Consider the following 16,233-nt stretch of genomic DNA (forward strand, 5'->3'; position numbering starts at 1 on the left):
TCTGGCTTCGAGACATGCACAGGATTCAAAAGAAAGTAGTTTGCAACGCAATGGAATCAATTTTATTTGAAATTGAAATCCACGATGTCAAGATCAAAAAAGTGATCACTGACAACGGTACGCAATTTATTTCCGATTCCTGGTACAATTTGCTGGAAAAATGCGAGATCAAAGTTGCACACACGACAGCTTACAACCCTCAAAGTTCTTCAGTGGAACGAACAATGAGAGTAATAGGCGATAAGTTACGTGTCAAACTCAACGAAGTTTATGATCCATATCGCACTCATCTTGGTTGGAGTAAATTCGTTGGAGAAATCCAAAACGAAATTAACAACACACCAACGTCGTTTGGTTTCAAGCCCAACGAGGCTTGGTTTATACCAGACACGACGATTCCAGGTTTTCCAACTGAAATACGAACCTTCAATTTTCGAGATGCGTTAGCAAGATTACACGATCAGAACGAAAACAACCAAATTCCATCAATAACCATTGAGGAATGTCGAAGCCGCGAACTCAAGATATTTGACATCCCGTCCGATGAACAGGAAGTCTTTATCGACAACAATGGCTATGCCAGAGTCACAGCAGACGGCGCCTGTTCCAAAAATGGCTCACCCGAAGCTATCGCTGGAATAGGAATTTGTTTCAAACCGGGTTCAACTGCTAACATATCTGACAGGATTGTAAGCACAGAATTCCAGGTTACGAACAATTACGCCGAACTAATGGCAATAATTATTGCGCTCGAAATATTACGAGATAACGGCGTTAAGAAGATAAAATTGTTATCAGATTCGAATTACGTAATCAAAGCGCTAACGAACACATGCTCGATTTGGAAAACCAATAATTGGAAGAATTCCCGAAACAAGCCAGTTCATCATGCTGAACTATTACAACGTATTCTTGCTATCAGGCAAGAGCTCGAAGATGTAGAATTTCAGCACGTATACGCACGCAAAGTAGAATACACTAACATCATAGCAGATATGTTAGCTAAAAAAGCTGTGTATACGAGTGAATGGCAAGAAGACAGAAGCGGGAATTTGACTGATCGCCAAGCCGTTGAAGCATTTATTAGAGAAAAAAGACGTCAAAAGCGTATTGAAGAAGAATATTGCTTCAACAAAACGCACGTTGATCCTACATATTTGCAACCCGGCGATATGGTTTTAATTACTAACCACAAACAGTCAAGTTTCGAAAAAAGAACAGCTGCGAAACTTTATCAAAAGAAACATGGACCTTTTATAGTAATAAAATGGTCAGGTTTCAACAGTTACCTTCTGAAACCTACAGATGGAACAACTGTAGATAGAATTTCGAACATAAGACAGTTAACGCTATTCCTAACTAGTAAAAATATCGAAGACATGGAAAAAAGCGACTGTCTCAAATCTCTACTAGACCAGCGTTCTATTGAAGAAAAAATCAAAGAATTTTTGTTCAAAGCTCGCGAAGCAATGTCTGACAGCGAGGAAGACGTTGACGACCCGCCAACTCGTGCACCGCAAGGTGTCGGTATTAATGAGCGTGACATTGCAAAAGCATCACCTGCTATTTTACGACAGCTTGAAAATACAGCACGCGACCTTCGAGCACAACAAAGAGCTGAAAAACGCGATCAAGCCAGTACTTCAACAGCTACCGAACTGCAAGTAGAAGTTGAAGTGCACAACCCACCGATTACTGAAACTGCAGTAAATGGTGAAGTGCCAACTGAACAACAGTCTACGGAATCAACATCCACTGATTTACGAGAGGAAGTTGATCCAAATGACTCAGCTCAAAATACCAATGCTACTGGGGAAACTCAGACGAGCACAGAGGATCAACCAGAATCCTCAACTTCGACTGGGGCATCCGCAGCCACACCCAAACAAAGTGCACAACTCGCTCCTTCTGTTAGGAAGCCGCGAGGTCGACCTCCAAAGACACCTAAAATTGTGACAAACGCCGCGGAGCCGCAACCTTCAATGTCGCAATCTCAAACAGGAGATTTGACGACAGGAGGCAGCGCACAACCGGCAAAGGATCCGAATAAATTGACTAAATCTCAGAGAAAATCTGAGAGAATCAAGGCACGCCTGATGCGTATGGGTCAAGACCCACTTAGAACCTATGATTTCCATCAGATTGTCCCATATCATTACTCTGAGAAAAGTCTTTACAAAAGTTATTTTATTGAAGACTCAGAACAATCGACCACAGAAGACTTACAAGAAGTCTATACTGTGGAACCGAGAAACTTAGAGATCAATAAAGTCACAGTTGAGATTAATCCTGAGGAAAATGAAATTAACATTTTCATTTCTCTCCCACCAGAATATAAACTGGAAGGGGAAATCATAAAGGTTGAAATTCCACCTCAGTGTAAAATACCTAGAAATGAAAATGCAATTGCTCAATTTTTAAAGAGTACAATTACCAACGCCATGAATGGCTGGTTACTTAACAAAATCTGAAATTAGTCATTTTATTTGGTAAACTCATAACTGGAAATTTTGAACACTATAACCAGATAGTGACCAAAATACGCCACAGACCAGGATTCGCCGAAATCCAAGTCACAATGTAAATTTATTCTGATTGGCAAAATTTCAAACAGGAAATTAAAACAGTCAGAATGAATCACAAATACGAGAAAAAGTTTTAAATTTCAAATAATTAGTTTTGAAAATACAACCAAACATACGTAAACGCGGACTGGGGCATTTAAAATGATCAATTTCGAAAATAATTAGATTTTTGAATAATCACAAATCACGTATGCTCTATTACAAGTCTCGACAAGTTAAAATTCGGTAAAAGACTGAAATTTAACTACAATATTGACCAAGTTTGGATTTCTTTCTAAGTTGAAATTCGGTAAAAAACTGAAGTTTAACTTTGAGAACCACTAAACACGTAAATATTCCACAAGGGAATAGTCACGTAATAGCCAATACTCGGTTTAGATAGCTAAAACGCGAAAATTTGAGTAAAATCTGAAATTTTCGAAAAAATAACGCTACGTGAAACGTTACGCGTTACGTTACGGGCAAAAACGTGAGCCACCGCATCCGCATGCACTCTGACGAAATAACACCGGCGAAAATGTGCTCTTATCACCATTTCATTACTTCGAAGGAAAATTTGACTGACTTATAAGTTGTTCCAAGTAAAATTGCGATCTTTTTGAATAATTGAAGCTGTTTTAAGGTTCATCTACGTATTAAATTACTGTTCATCGATTTCTACAGTGCCAGCTGTATTGAAACGAGTAAGTAAACCTTCAATTACGCAACATTCAGTTCAAACTAACATCGAGTAATCTCATTAATTTCGCTTCAATTTTTTAACAGAAAAATGGAAGCCCAACCGAATATTGTCCACCACGAGCACACTATATCGACGCAACGTATTCGTCAGACGTGTCGTATTAGAAAAATCAACGGCGAAATCTTCAGAAAATGTTACGTTAGAAATAACAACGGTAATGAAACGCCGAAATGGATTCAGTTGTCCTACCTGGAGTGGTGGGATAATCTCACGGAAAATACCAACCACTATCAGGTATATATTTTTCGTTAACACTCTGAATAATCATCACCATTAATAAATCTAACCAATGACATGTGATTTATTTGTTGAATCAAGGAGTAATTAATTAATACGATAACGACGGCGCAGAAATTCCAGCGAATCGACGTATTTGCGGGTGAATCAGCGCACCAGATTGCGACAATGAAACACATACAAGATGTGATCATCGTCGTGATTAATTTAGTCATATCGTATCAATTTGCATTTCCGTACTTGTTTCCTATACCTTAAAATATAAATGTATTTCGTACCGCTTGCTTTAATTAGTCATTCACACTCTCATTGCACAGCTTAACATTGCATACTTCGCCGAAAGTAAACAATGTACGCTCTCATACAGCTCAATTACACGCAAATGAACAAATGGATACTTCGTAGGAAGTAACCTAACGTTCAACATATGCCTCACATAATTAACAACTCAACAGCTTGAGAGTATTTTAATCAAACTCGATACTAATATCGTTCTCAATCGATTATTTAGCGCTCAAGAAAAATGGAAGCTGCAATTAAGCAATGATGAAGGCTGAAATAAAAAATACATCGAATAACTACAAATACAAATTCAGGTAACAACTCGAAGTTTATTTGTATACTAAATTATTCGATGATAAAAGCAAGCAACGTGAATATTACACATCAATGGTAAAGTGAATCTCTACAATGAATTCATCGCATTCGGTTTTCGTTTCAAAATAGTTAGCAACAAGCTACGTGAGTTGAAAATTACTCTAATAAGAGTTGGTTTCGAACTTATGATTAGATTTTGAAAGTTAGCATTACATCTACGATCAATTCACCGGCGAGTGGAATGATTCTAACGTGGAAGAGCTACGAAGATGAAACCGAACGTTGATGCAAAATTTTCTTTATGGTAAAATAAAATATCACGTAAGTACCAATTACATACTTCAATGTAAGTAAGTAATGAGTACCAGACGATCTCTCAGAGTACAGATTGTTCAGACAGTGTTTATTTCCAAATTATAAAATGAGCTACGTAGACGAAACCGAACGTTACAGTAATTATCTTTCAAAATAGTGATCGCTGAGTAAAAACTGCGTACTTCAACGTAAGTAAAACAGTAGGTACTTGGTGATTTGGTTTCAAACGCTAATTCTCCGATTTAGTATTTTGAAAAATATTCCAAGGTGAGTAAAATTCAAAATTACAAATTAGCAGCGAACCAAATCAAATCATTCATAACTAGCGAATAATTTAGTCAATTCAGATACGCAAATGAAAGATAATTTTAACGAACGTTCATTAGCAGAATACCTACGGTCAATTTACCGGTGAGTAAAATGATTGTAGCTAGGAAGAGCTACGTAGACGTAACCGGTCTCAATTAATAATGATTCTGCGAAATAAATCAGCTAGGAGAAGCCACGCAGAAAATACCGATGGTCTCTTAGTTTAAAATTTCAAAAACAGCTAAAAGAGCTACGAAACTGAAACCGATTATACGAAGACCAAATAACAGTACTAAATCAACCTAGATTTATGAATAATTAGCAGTAATAATTTATTTAGAAATTATGATCGCTAATAACGTTCACGTATTTTCATACAGATTCCAGATCGTATACGAAGGGCGAGCAAATTTTATCGTAGTATAAAATACCGCCAGCGGTACAAATGGAATATAGCAACGTTGCCAGACGTAGCATTTAGAAGTAGAAAATACAGGTACAGTGACTAATTATGTAGTCGTTTGAAATTGCCAGTATCAGTGTTAAGTAATACAATGTTTGTTTTTTCTCGATGAAACAACTACGAGTATGATGAAAATAATCAGATTTTCACAACAGAAGGTAGCAGTTAAAAAGTAATCAGAAAAAATAGAATTCGAATTGGAATAAATCAACAACTTGGCAACTTTATTCAGAAAGTTACCTTTGGAACTATTCGTACAGGTAAAACTTAGTTAGTATACTGAGATTCATGTACAAATCCATATGCCCTTTCTTAACACTGCAACTCAAAATTCGAAAAAACAAAATTACGAAAACGCAATTTTCTAACACAGACAAGTTCGAAATGTTTTTCGAAATAATAGATTTTGAAATTCATTTTTCACATACATATGCCCTCATGTTTGCGAGAAAATTAGATTCGTGCATTGCAAAGCGTTTTCGAGGCAATGAGAAATTTTTGAAATTAATTAAGAGCCCAAAATAAATAAAATTTTGTTGACTCGAAATTATTTCAAATCTCAAAATGTAATTTTGAAAATTCCAAAACGTGAATAAAATGACCGAAATAATAGATTTTGGATATTTTTTCACGAAATTTTTGCAATACAGTAAAAGACTGTGACGCAAATTTCTTCGAACAAATACCTAAAAAGGACATAAATAAAAACCACAGGAGTAGTAATATTTAATTGATGACAAATAGAAATTTGAATAATTAGAATTTCGAGGTGATAATAACAAAAACCACCAGCACGCAAATTTCAACCATCGAATCCGATAAAAGATTGGAATCGATGATGAAATCTGACGCAATAATTTCGAGACAAAGCAGAAATGCGCATTTAGCAAAAGGCAGATGTTCGATTTCGGAGAAAAGAAAGCGACGTGACTTGTAGCGATATCAAAATGGCTGACAGGCCGTTAAAAAATTCGATCTAAATGCGACGTAGTTTTATCTTAACAAAGAAGACCGCCGAACTGCGCATTTAAGCGCACATTTTGACAAACCCGTTCCAGGAAAATCGGCGCCGTCTGATATTTTCTGCTTAGAACATTCTAGAAGGTTATAGTCAAAACCTGCCGTTCGAGCGCATCGCTACCAACACAACGCCGAGTTCGACCAATCCCGTTCGCTGCCGCCGAGTAGCGAAGTGGGGGAAAGACTCGGCAGTTGGAAGCAACGACGAACCTGATCCAACTATCGAAATCATTATTTCGTTTCACGTGCTACCGAGTACATGCCTTTGCTCTTGCTATATGTTTTGCTAATGCGTTTTTGAATCTTCGTATTCTGTCTTCGCGTCTTATTTTTGCGCTGCTATCGTAAGTAACTATTACTTATTTCGAGTATAGTATTTTCGTTTCTCGTTTCAATTTTAAATATTTGTCGTCAGCTCCTGTGGTAAGTACAAACTCGTACGATTAATATGCTTTTAATATACTAAGCAGTGTTAACGTAAAGACAATAGGCCCACCATGCCGATTTGTTTTCGAATAATTATTCAACATTTATTTTTTCGCTAAATCGGTATTGCCTTACAACTTCGTTTAACACCTCGTCGCATTTCTGTTCACAGTGATGGCAGAATCTACGCATCTCGCATGCGACAAATGCGGTTTGGTGATTACGTCACCAGGCAAGCAGCATGGAGGCGACAAAAAGGTTCCCGAATCAATCTACATAACCAAGTGTCAGCATCTTTATCATAAGAGCTGCATCATGAAAGCGATAAAAAACTCCGAACTTCGAAATCCTGCCGGCGTGCAGTTGACTAAGTGTACACATATTGGATGCGAACGAGATGTGAGCGAGGACATCTGCTACAAGGTAGAGGTAACTCGTATTCAAATCTCGACGCCTGAACCTACGGAAGCCGCAACCGGCGAGTTGCAAGCTCTCCGTAGGGAAATCGCTCAGTTGCATACCGACAGAGAACTACAACAAGATTTGTCCGAAGACATGTACAAGAAAATGTCAGATTTCGAAGTACAATTGACTGATGCCAATAATATGATCGCGAGTTTGAAAGCTCAACTGGAAACCACCACAGCAAAATACGAAACACTACGTAAAGCCAAAATGTCATCGCTGTTCCCGAGCTCCACAGCGATAGCCAGTCACTTGAACCAGCAATCTGCGACCAGCTCGAATGCGACGACGCCAGCTTCGCTGCCGGCGGTTACGGCCACCTTACCGACGAATACGACGCCGATTTCGACGACCACGGCAACCACCGCGGCGACAAACGAGCTCTGCCAGGGGTTTGTACCGTCACCGTTCCCGCCACCACCTCCGGTCAACAACAGTACACCAAAGGTCACGCCGAAAGTTCCGAAGCCGTCAAAAAACGCGGAAAGAGGTATCCCCGCGCCCACGCCGGTGGGCGCAGGGATACCTCAAACAAACGCCGCTACCGTGAGCAACCTTACGCAAGGCCTCCACCGCCCGCCGCCCGGTTTCCCGATCATAACAGGCGCCGCAGCGAACGCCGCGACGAACGCTACGACGAACGCAGCGACGGACGCTACGACGAACGCTACGATAATCGACGGTACGACGAACGCCGCTACGACAACCGCCCCACGGACACTCGCTCACGTCGAGGACGCGGCCGACGGGGCGCTTATTAGTTTCAAAATCCCGTTCGTGCAACCGGGTACAGCGCCGACTGTACCGGATGCAAGTTCACACTCGCCAATCTCATCTTACTGGAATTTCCCGCAAAAGAAGGAAACAGACTACTGGGGAAGACCACTCGCTCAAAGTGGCGAGCAGTCGAACTCTAGCGCGCCTGATACCGCCAACACGCAGAATTCCGTTGATCCGAACGCGAATTTGAACGTACCGAATCAAACCGAAAGCGCTCAACCAACGGCGAACCAGTCTCCGGCGGTTGTACCAAAAAAGAAAAAGCGGGCAAAACCGGGAAAACAGTCCAATACAAAAGCAAATCGAGACACCTTTGATTCACGATACCCGGAGGTAACGCACGAAGTGTTAGCGCCATTCTACCCAACGAATGCCTACCCGCAACACTTTTCGGTCTGCGGTTTGAAAATCGGCGAAGCAAAACCCGTTATGGCTCTGTTCGCGTACAAATATTGGATTGTAGGCGACATCCATGCTCATGGTATCATGCATGCGATTACGGAAGGCAAACCATATCATGACAACATAGATAAGCGCATGTATAAGCGCGACATGAAGATTTCGGAATTGATTGAGTTAATCGTCGAATTAAAACAAATCCCGAAAAATCTCATGATATCTATTGGCACGTTCGACATCTTCTCATTTACGCCACCGAATACCTTCGACCTAAATTTCCGGAAACTCATTGAAGTTTTAGGAGATAAAAAAGTCGAACAGGTAATCATGCTGCCACCGAATGCGAGCGGCCGATTGCACAATAACACATTCCGGCAAATTACCCAAACCTTTACGTACAACTGGGGAAACGGAAAATTCCAATATATGGTAGCGGGCCATTTGCTTAACGATTTGAACCTCGAGTTGGCATCAGTGGACGAGCTTGGCCCGAAGTATACGAAAGCTACATACCAAAAAGTAGCAAACTGTATCGCAGCCGTATTTATTCCGGAACCAGTTATCGAAAAAAGCGATTCAACCGTCGAGTTGAATAACGCTAATAGCGCCGCATCATCACCTGCAACGCCCCCAACATCAAAAGCGAAGCTTGATACGAACGTCGATTCGCAACAAACTTCCGCACCAGTGATGCCGCAGTTCAATCTGCCAAAATCGTCGTTCCAGCAAAGCCCGAATGACATCGTAACCGACACCCTGTCACCATCCTACGTAAACTCGCAGTTGCAGCAGGCAACAGCGAATTACCTGGGAAATAAAGCAGTGGGTACGCCGCCATACCCCAAAGTGGGTACAGCGACACCTGGATGTCATCCGCTAGATCCGCGAAACCAAAAGGCGAAATCAACAACTTCAACGAAAGTTGAGATTTCACCATACAGTGGCTTGCACCTAACAAATGTAGGTTTTTCTGACGACGAACAGAAACCGCTTATCGACAAAGAGGTGATCGAACGCGCCAAAGTCCTCACTAAAATTCAAGCCGATGTAAAAGCTAGTAAAGCGAAAGAGCAGGAGCGACTAGCCGCAGATGCCAAATCGCGCGAATCGCTGAAGGAAAAGATGGAGTGGAAAAAAGAGGCCGACAATGCGAAAGCCGGCATCTCCTCGTCGAAGGAGAAACCAGCCCGCAATGTTTCTGAACAATCCGGGAACTCGTCGGAAGATTCAAGAAACAAGTCTAAGCAAAGCTCGTCTAAAACTCCATCCCGCGCAACCTCCAAAGCAAGAGAACGCTCCCGCTCAGAGCACCGATCGTCGAATAAATCAAAAGATCGCAAGGTAAAATCGGGAGATGAGTCGTCCGTACTCAACACCGGTCTTAAACCTAACCCGACTATCGATAACGACAAATACATTGGGTTCATGGTAAAAACTCCACCATCGGGTAAACCTCCTACCGAAACGGAGCGACGAATGTACGAGATATTCGGCAATACCGAGGGTGTACCTGAACCTACCGACTCAACGACCTCTGCTTCTGCATCGGAAAGCGACACAACGAAAGTCGTTAAGTCAAAACCGCGCAAGTCACGCAGCTCGATAAAAACTAAGCTCTCGCCACCGCAAACGTTACTGACGTACATTCCGAGACAGCAGCGCGCAAAGCAGCAGCGAGTAAACGCAGCGCTTAAGCGCAACTTAGTTCTCAAAAAGGTATTCGGTAAACAGTCGCAACCGAAGGTGCAAACTGAAGCTGAACATCCTGCGACGGAAGGAACAGTCGGCACTCAGCCAAAGGTACTCGTGCCGAAGCTTGATTTAACAGAATCAACGCCGCATGAGAAACCAGTGAAAACGGTCGACTTAACCGAATCAGCGGAACTTGATAAACCGCTCAAAACTATCGATCTCACCAAGACGGTAGATCCTTCCGCCGAGGAGGAACTACCTCGAGGAGCGCAGTCAATCGAACAGCGCACTCTAACAAAGGTTGATACAGCGGTACAGGATACGACTTTAACTCTACATTCCGTAGAGAATGATGAGTTTACTACCATCCGACAAGTAGTAACCACCGTAGTTACTACTGAAGCGATTGAAACTACCGAGCCGGCTCATCTCGTTGGTACTTATGATCTGACTAATGAGAGTCCTCGCAACGACGAAGAATCTCAACAGCCAGTATCACCACGCACCGAAGCAGCGCTCCTCGACGAAGGAGTACAGCAAACGGGTGTACCGGCAATTGAACCTTCAAACGACGATGAAGGTGAAGACGACGAGGAGGATGAAGACGACGAAGATCTTTAAACCAACTCGCGTTTTCTTTGTAAATAGTTAATAATTTTTTATCATTATCATTTCTCGTTCTCTTAAATTTGCCAAAACTCACTGTCGTAATAGTAATAAGCAGTTTTGTACAATTTTGATATCAGAATACAAGATTTTGAATCAATGTATCTCATTTACTTTGTCGATATTATTTTGATTACAGCAATAATGAATATTCAAGAACGCTGGTGTGCCTTCAATGATATTTATTACATACTGCGCTTCGTCGACAGATTGGTGCACGCATTCACAGTAACGTATGCCCTATCTGAAAAAACTGCGCACATAAGCATTAGATGTCATAATCAAGATGACTGCTTCTATGTATCGACAATAACTCGTTCAATTGAACTCGACAAAGAGTATTTCATACTGTGGTTTGCACTGCTGTTACTCTACACAGACTTAATTTGGCAAATTTACAACATTGAAAGCTCACAATCGTCGAATTGTTGAAACTTTCAATACATCAACTTTCGAACTTCTCTAACAGGAGTTGATCGAAAAATAGAATTATATCCCAATCGTCGAATTGGTGGTCTTTTCTCTATGTTACAAACTCGTCGTAGTTTGTTGAGTTTTTTACTGCCAATTCTAATACTTTATATTTTTTCAACAGTATCGAAAAAATGGTTTGCGTATCGAAAATGCCAGTAGGGCATTCGTTCCGAAAGCCGTCGTTGGACGCGTTACACGGACCAGTCCGAGGCAACGAAGTTCCAGTCCGACCATGGCCAATTATTCCACCGTGGCACCCAGTGTTCAGACGTTTACTCGCACCGAACGATGACACCGTCGAGCGTCGTCAAAGGTTCCAGCCAAATATTCTCACTCACCGACCGCCAACTCCGGAAGCAACCGACATTATCACGGTAATGCCAAACGGCGAAGAGCGGCGATATTATGAGATCACCCGCAATGCCAACGACGAGCCGCAACTTCAACCAATCCTGGGACTGGCACATGCGACCGATCAGCGACAAATCGCCTGGACTCAGGTCCATCGGCGATCAACGGCACGTCCCCTCAACCGCTATGATTCCATCGTCGATGAGATACTCCAGTCGCGGTATGAGCCCGAGCCGAACACGGAATTCAATCGTCTACCGCTCAACGAAGCGCCGACGGCACATCCGTTCACGATCCTATTGGAACGAGTCACCGCGCCGCTTACTTACGTCGATGACATTCGAATTGCACCGCAATGACCAGTTTTTTCGATACTACCATTGTAAATTTTTCTTTGTAAATAATTTTTTTTTTTTTTTGCATTTTGTATTTTCTTTGTCAAACCTGCCTGCGTGCAGATATTTCAAAGTTTTTATTGTTTTTATTCTCATCATGGCTGTTATGTAAATATCATGTTAAAATTACTTTTTCTTTTGTTTTCAAATTACATACCTACGTGTATGAATTTTCTGTTACTTGTATTTTCGTTTTGAACTAATTTTTAGAAGACTTAATTTTTTGTGATTGATGTATCACGGTGATGACGTTTTTGTTCCTTTGATTAGTATTAATTCTCTTTTGTAACATTTCATATTATTTCTTGTTTGAATTTTCACCCAGTGATGTGTTTGTCACCTTAATTTGTTAGTTGTTTTGTATTTTTTTACTTTTTTATGTTCTAGTATTAATTTTCGTTAATTTGTACATAGTTCCTACTGTTCGTTACTACCTCGTCGAAGGTAGAAGCGACCTCATTCGTAATAGTGTTATTTGTTTAATTGTTTGCACTTTCGAAGAGTTTTTTACTTTATATTTTCTCTTTTCTATTATGCAAACCCTTAATGCAATATCGCCGTATATTGCAATTCGTTAAGCGTGATGACAACTCGTTGAAGTTATCTCACGTCAGCACCAATCGCCGAATTGGTACTACATACCCGTGCAAACTCGAAGAATTGATTTGCTAGAATCGATTGTCACGCAGTCTGATATTTTACCACCTCAGGATAAGATGGCGCATGAATCGACAAACAGGTTGATACTGTAAGCCGCAAAGTCTCTTTGAACGATATATGCAACACAACAGGTGTAGCAAGTTTAAAGAGCACTCTTTTTGTCCTGGTTGACATAGGATGCGTCATCGAACGCAACCATTTATTTATTTATTTATTGGACCGCAGCCCTCAACAAGCAACAACGGGTCAGTTGAATGCGCATTATCCGACATTCAGGTTGGAAATGTAAGTCGCTCGCTCTCACAAGAACATTAAAATAAGAGGTACTCTGCCAAGGCACGAATCGGATACGCGATACCTATCGAGCCTCTCTCTTTCTAGAGTCTTAGATTGAGGCGAGCTCACGCTATCCGAACGTGACCTAAAATGAAGAATTATCACGCTTCCCGTCCAACCGAGACGGCGCGAGTTCCACTGGACAGAGTTCCGATGGCTCCGTGAATAATTCCAATTTCGTACGTAACGCAAGAACGTTACAAATGTTCAGAGAGCTAAATGAATTACCGCGATGGTATTCGGGATTACCGCGGTGCAGTCCCTTTAAAAGATAAACTGACCTTCCTCTCAAATAAAACGATCAGTTGCAAAGCGCCTTCTCCGACATTCAGGTTGGAAATGTAAGCCGCAAGTCTCCTAGAAGAACATTAATTTAACAGGTGCTCTGCCTGGGGAATACCGAAGTGGCTGTTAAAATTCTGCACGATTTTTTCGGAAACTTTGGGCCATTACCAAAAAGACAACAGGTACTCTGCCTGGGTAAACACCCACTATTTTTTCAACGCTGGGTGTTATTACCAAAAAATGACAGATAGTATCTCCACGAGGTGATACAATGTTCAGGGAGCACAATTACCGCGATGGTAATTAGAACTACCGCGGTGTAGTTCTCACACGATAAACTGATCGAGTCTTTCGAGCCATAGGAAAACGATCGTCGAATCGTATCTGAAAGCTCATTTCGGCCTTGTCACCTTGCTTGTAATGACAACTAGTTGAAGTATGCGCTTTAATCGACTATCAGGTCGGATTTTGTAAGCCGCTCGTAACACCTCCACTAGGAGCATATTAATAATTGGTACTCTGCCACGGTACGTCTACGCGCCAAGATGCTGAGAACTTGGGACAAGTCACCATCAAATCGCGAGATCTTGAGGAGACTTGTGCTCAAAGACTTCTTCACCTTTGGGCTGTGTAGATGATATTACCGAAAATAGACCGTAACACACCAGGTGTTATATTAGTATGCTCGGAGAGTTTATTTTTACCGTGTTGGTAAATGCAACTACCGTCGTGTAGATGCAAGGTATTATTTAACTGGTTCACGAATTACAGCAAGTTCAAAATTGGTAAATTAGTGGTCGAGGTTTACGAACCCTTTACACCCTGAAAAAAGGACATGCTATTAATTGGTACTCTGCCATGGAGGCATACCATGCCGACAACCTTGCGCAATGCAGCTTGTTCGAGAGCACGGTATTGCCATCTCCATTGCCAATGGAAAGAACCGCCTGCTAGGGCGATTGTTACCTTGATCATTGGCGATGTGATCCAAAAAATGAACTGTAACACACAAGGTGTTATATACGCATGTTCAAATCAGGAAGACCGCTGATCAGCACTCTTGGTCGTCGAACCAATTGAAACCCATCCAAAGGACATGCACTATTTCGGTTCTCTGCCTCGGTACTCACCTACCTAGTCAGCAAGCGGATACTTGTAACGTTACTCGAAGAAACAGACTCGGACAGTAACAGTTTACGGTTTCGCAGAAGACGAAGTAGTGAAGTTACCGAAAATGACCACGCGCCCATTCGCTGGAAAATAAATCGTTGTATTTGTCCCAGCGACTTGGCGATTGGAATCGAAAAGTAACATAGAAGATGTTGCAAGTATGTCCGAATGGGATGCTGACACCTAGGGAATTGAGAGGAAACTTGGTAGCATGGTTTACGAACCATTAAAAGAACCGCACAAGAACATATTAATAATTGGTACTCTGCCACGGTACGCACCCCGTATCTGGAAGAAATCAGGCATGGTCCTGGAGGATTCCACGGGTGAGGACGTTACCGAAAAAGACAGGTACGCTGCCTGATAAGTGCCACGACTTGCACGGAACCGGTTACGGGTTCCAACAGGAAATGTAGCGATGACTACCTTTCTGCAAGTCATGACACACACGAAACCGATGACACAGCTTCAATTAAAGAAGCCAGTTTCTTTTCGTAGTTGGTGTTGTTCGAGCTTTCGTGTTATCAAAAATGCCAATTTTAACACAATTAAAGTGTTATAATATGTTCAGACGGACAACGCTGCAAGAAGGATATACTATAATAACAGGTTTCCCAGCCTGCGAATCCTCTGCGAGAATTGCAGAAATCGCTGTGTCATTATTTTGCATATCGATAATCGCGATCCGGCAGGCACGTGCCATTTTTCGCATTATCAACCTCAAAAAATGACAGATTTCTTGCAGACGTCGCAGTGAGCGATTTCGAAAAATGGACGTAACATACAAGATGTTACATATACATATATCCAATGCAGCGAGGCTACCAAGCACAAAATTTGAAATTTGAATACCATTTTTTGATTATTACGCGGTACCACCCATACATGAATCTGTTGCTGGGCCTTGATGGTCGAGTAATTTATTTTCTCTTGTCTAAGTTATTCTTTACCGTATGCCTCTGCCATTCTCATCGTAGAAACGCAGGGGGGCAGGGGGACAGCTCCGCTGCCACGTACATGCATAGTATATCATGTTTTTATCCGTGCTTTTCTCCGCTGGTTACGCCATCGAGCAAACCTCAGAGGGGCATATGTGATATACTACTATGCCGTACGTGGTATGTATAGGGCTCGCCCACATGGTAACACTGCGTTGCACTAAGGCAACACTGCGTTGTATTCTCGTCAGCTAGCCATACGAGCCAAGCGACGAGAGTACAGAACGCCAGTAATGTATCCGAGTGCACGCGGGTATGTTATTCACGGTTAATGGGTTAATGCAGTCATTTAAGTATAAGTTTTACTCTCGAGTGTTAAGTGTTATATTTAGTGCTTTAGTTTTAATTAGTGTTTAGTATATTCATTCAATAGACGAGAAGGAGTGATGATCTACTCGTCGCCACTCTGGGTAAGTACTTGCACATATCAGTGTGAATAAGTTAGATCTCCTTGCCAGAGGAGATCACTTATCCAAACCTACACCACAGTGTGTAACACCAACGTGTGTATATTTAGTTTAAGAAAGTGTCATGTTAACTAGTACATTTACATATGTGCTAATCATGTAACGTGTTGTTAATATTGCACACATTAAATATTATTCTCGTGTATAACTTGTTATTATTTATGGTGTGTATGATCATATGTTAAGAGTGTAAAAGCAACCATTTCCTACTCACGCCCTAGCCGAGCATGTGAGGTATTCCGGTGAGTATTTAGTAGAAATACTCTAAGGGATATTTCTTGGAAACAACACAATAGCAACCATCGTAAGTCACATTACCAATCACTGCTTTAAGTCATTTTACCCTCTTACACATTTTAGAGTGTGAAGTAAATTTTAGCTTTCTAATTCATTCCAGATGA

The 16,233-nt window shown here is 41.5% G+C and overlaps 1 protein-coding gene and 1 long non-coding RNA gene across 3 annotated transcripts in view; one reads left to right on the forward strand and one right to left on the reverse strand.

Annotated features, from left to right (window-relative positions):
• The window catches only part of LOC135845231 (sodium-independent sulfate anion transporter-like), a 75,251-nt gene that overhangs the window by 26,458 nt on the left and 32,560 nt on the right, over positions 1-16,233 (reverse strand). The window lies entirely within an intron of this gene.
• Positions 3,158-3,877, forward strand: LOC135845224 (uncharacterized). The gene is made up of 3 exons (XR_010558708.1): positions 3,158-3,268; positions 3,351-3,561; positions 3,646-3,877. It is a non-coding gene; the product is annotated as an uncharacterized LOC135845224 (long non-coding RNA).

This window comes from Planococcus citri, chromosome 1 (assembly GCF_950023065.1).
Source record: "Planococcus citri chromosome 1, ihPlaCitr1.1, whole genome shotgun sequence".
Taxonomy (NCBI): Eukaryota; Metazoa; Arthropoda; class Insecta; order Hemiptera; family Pseudococcidae; genus Planococcus; species Planococcus citri.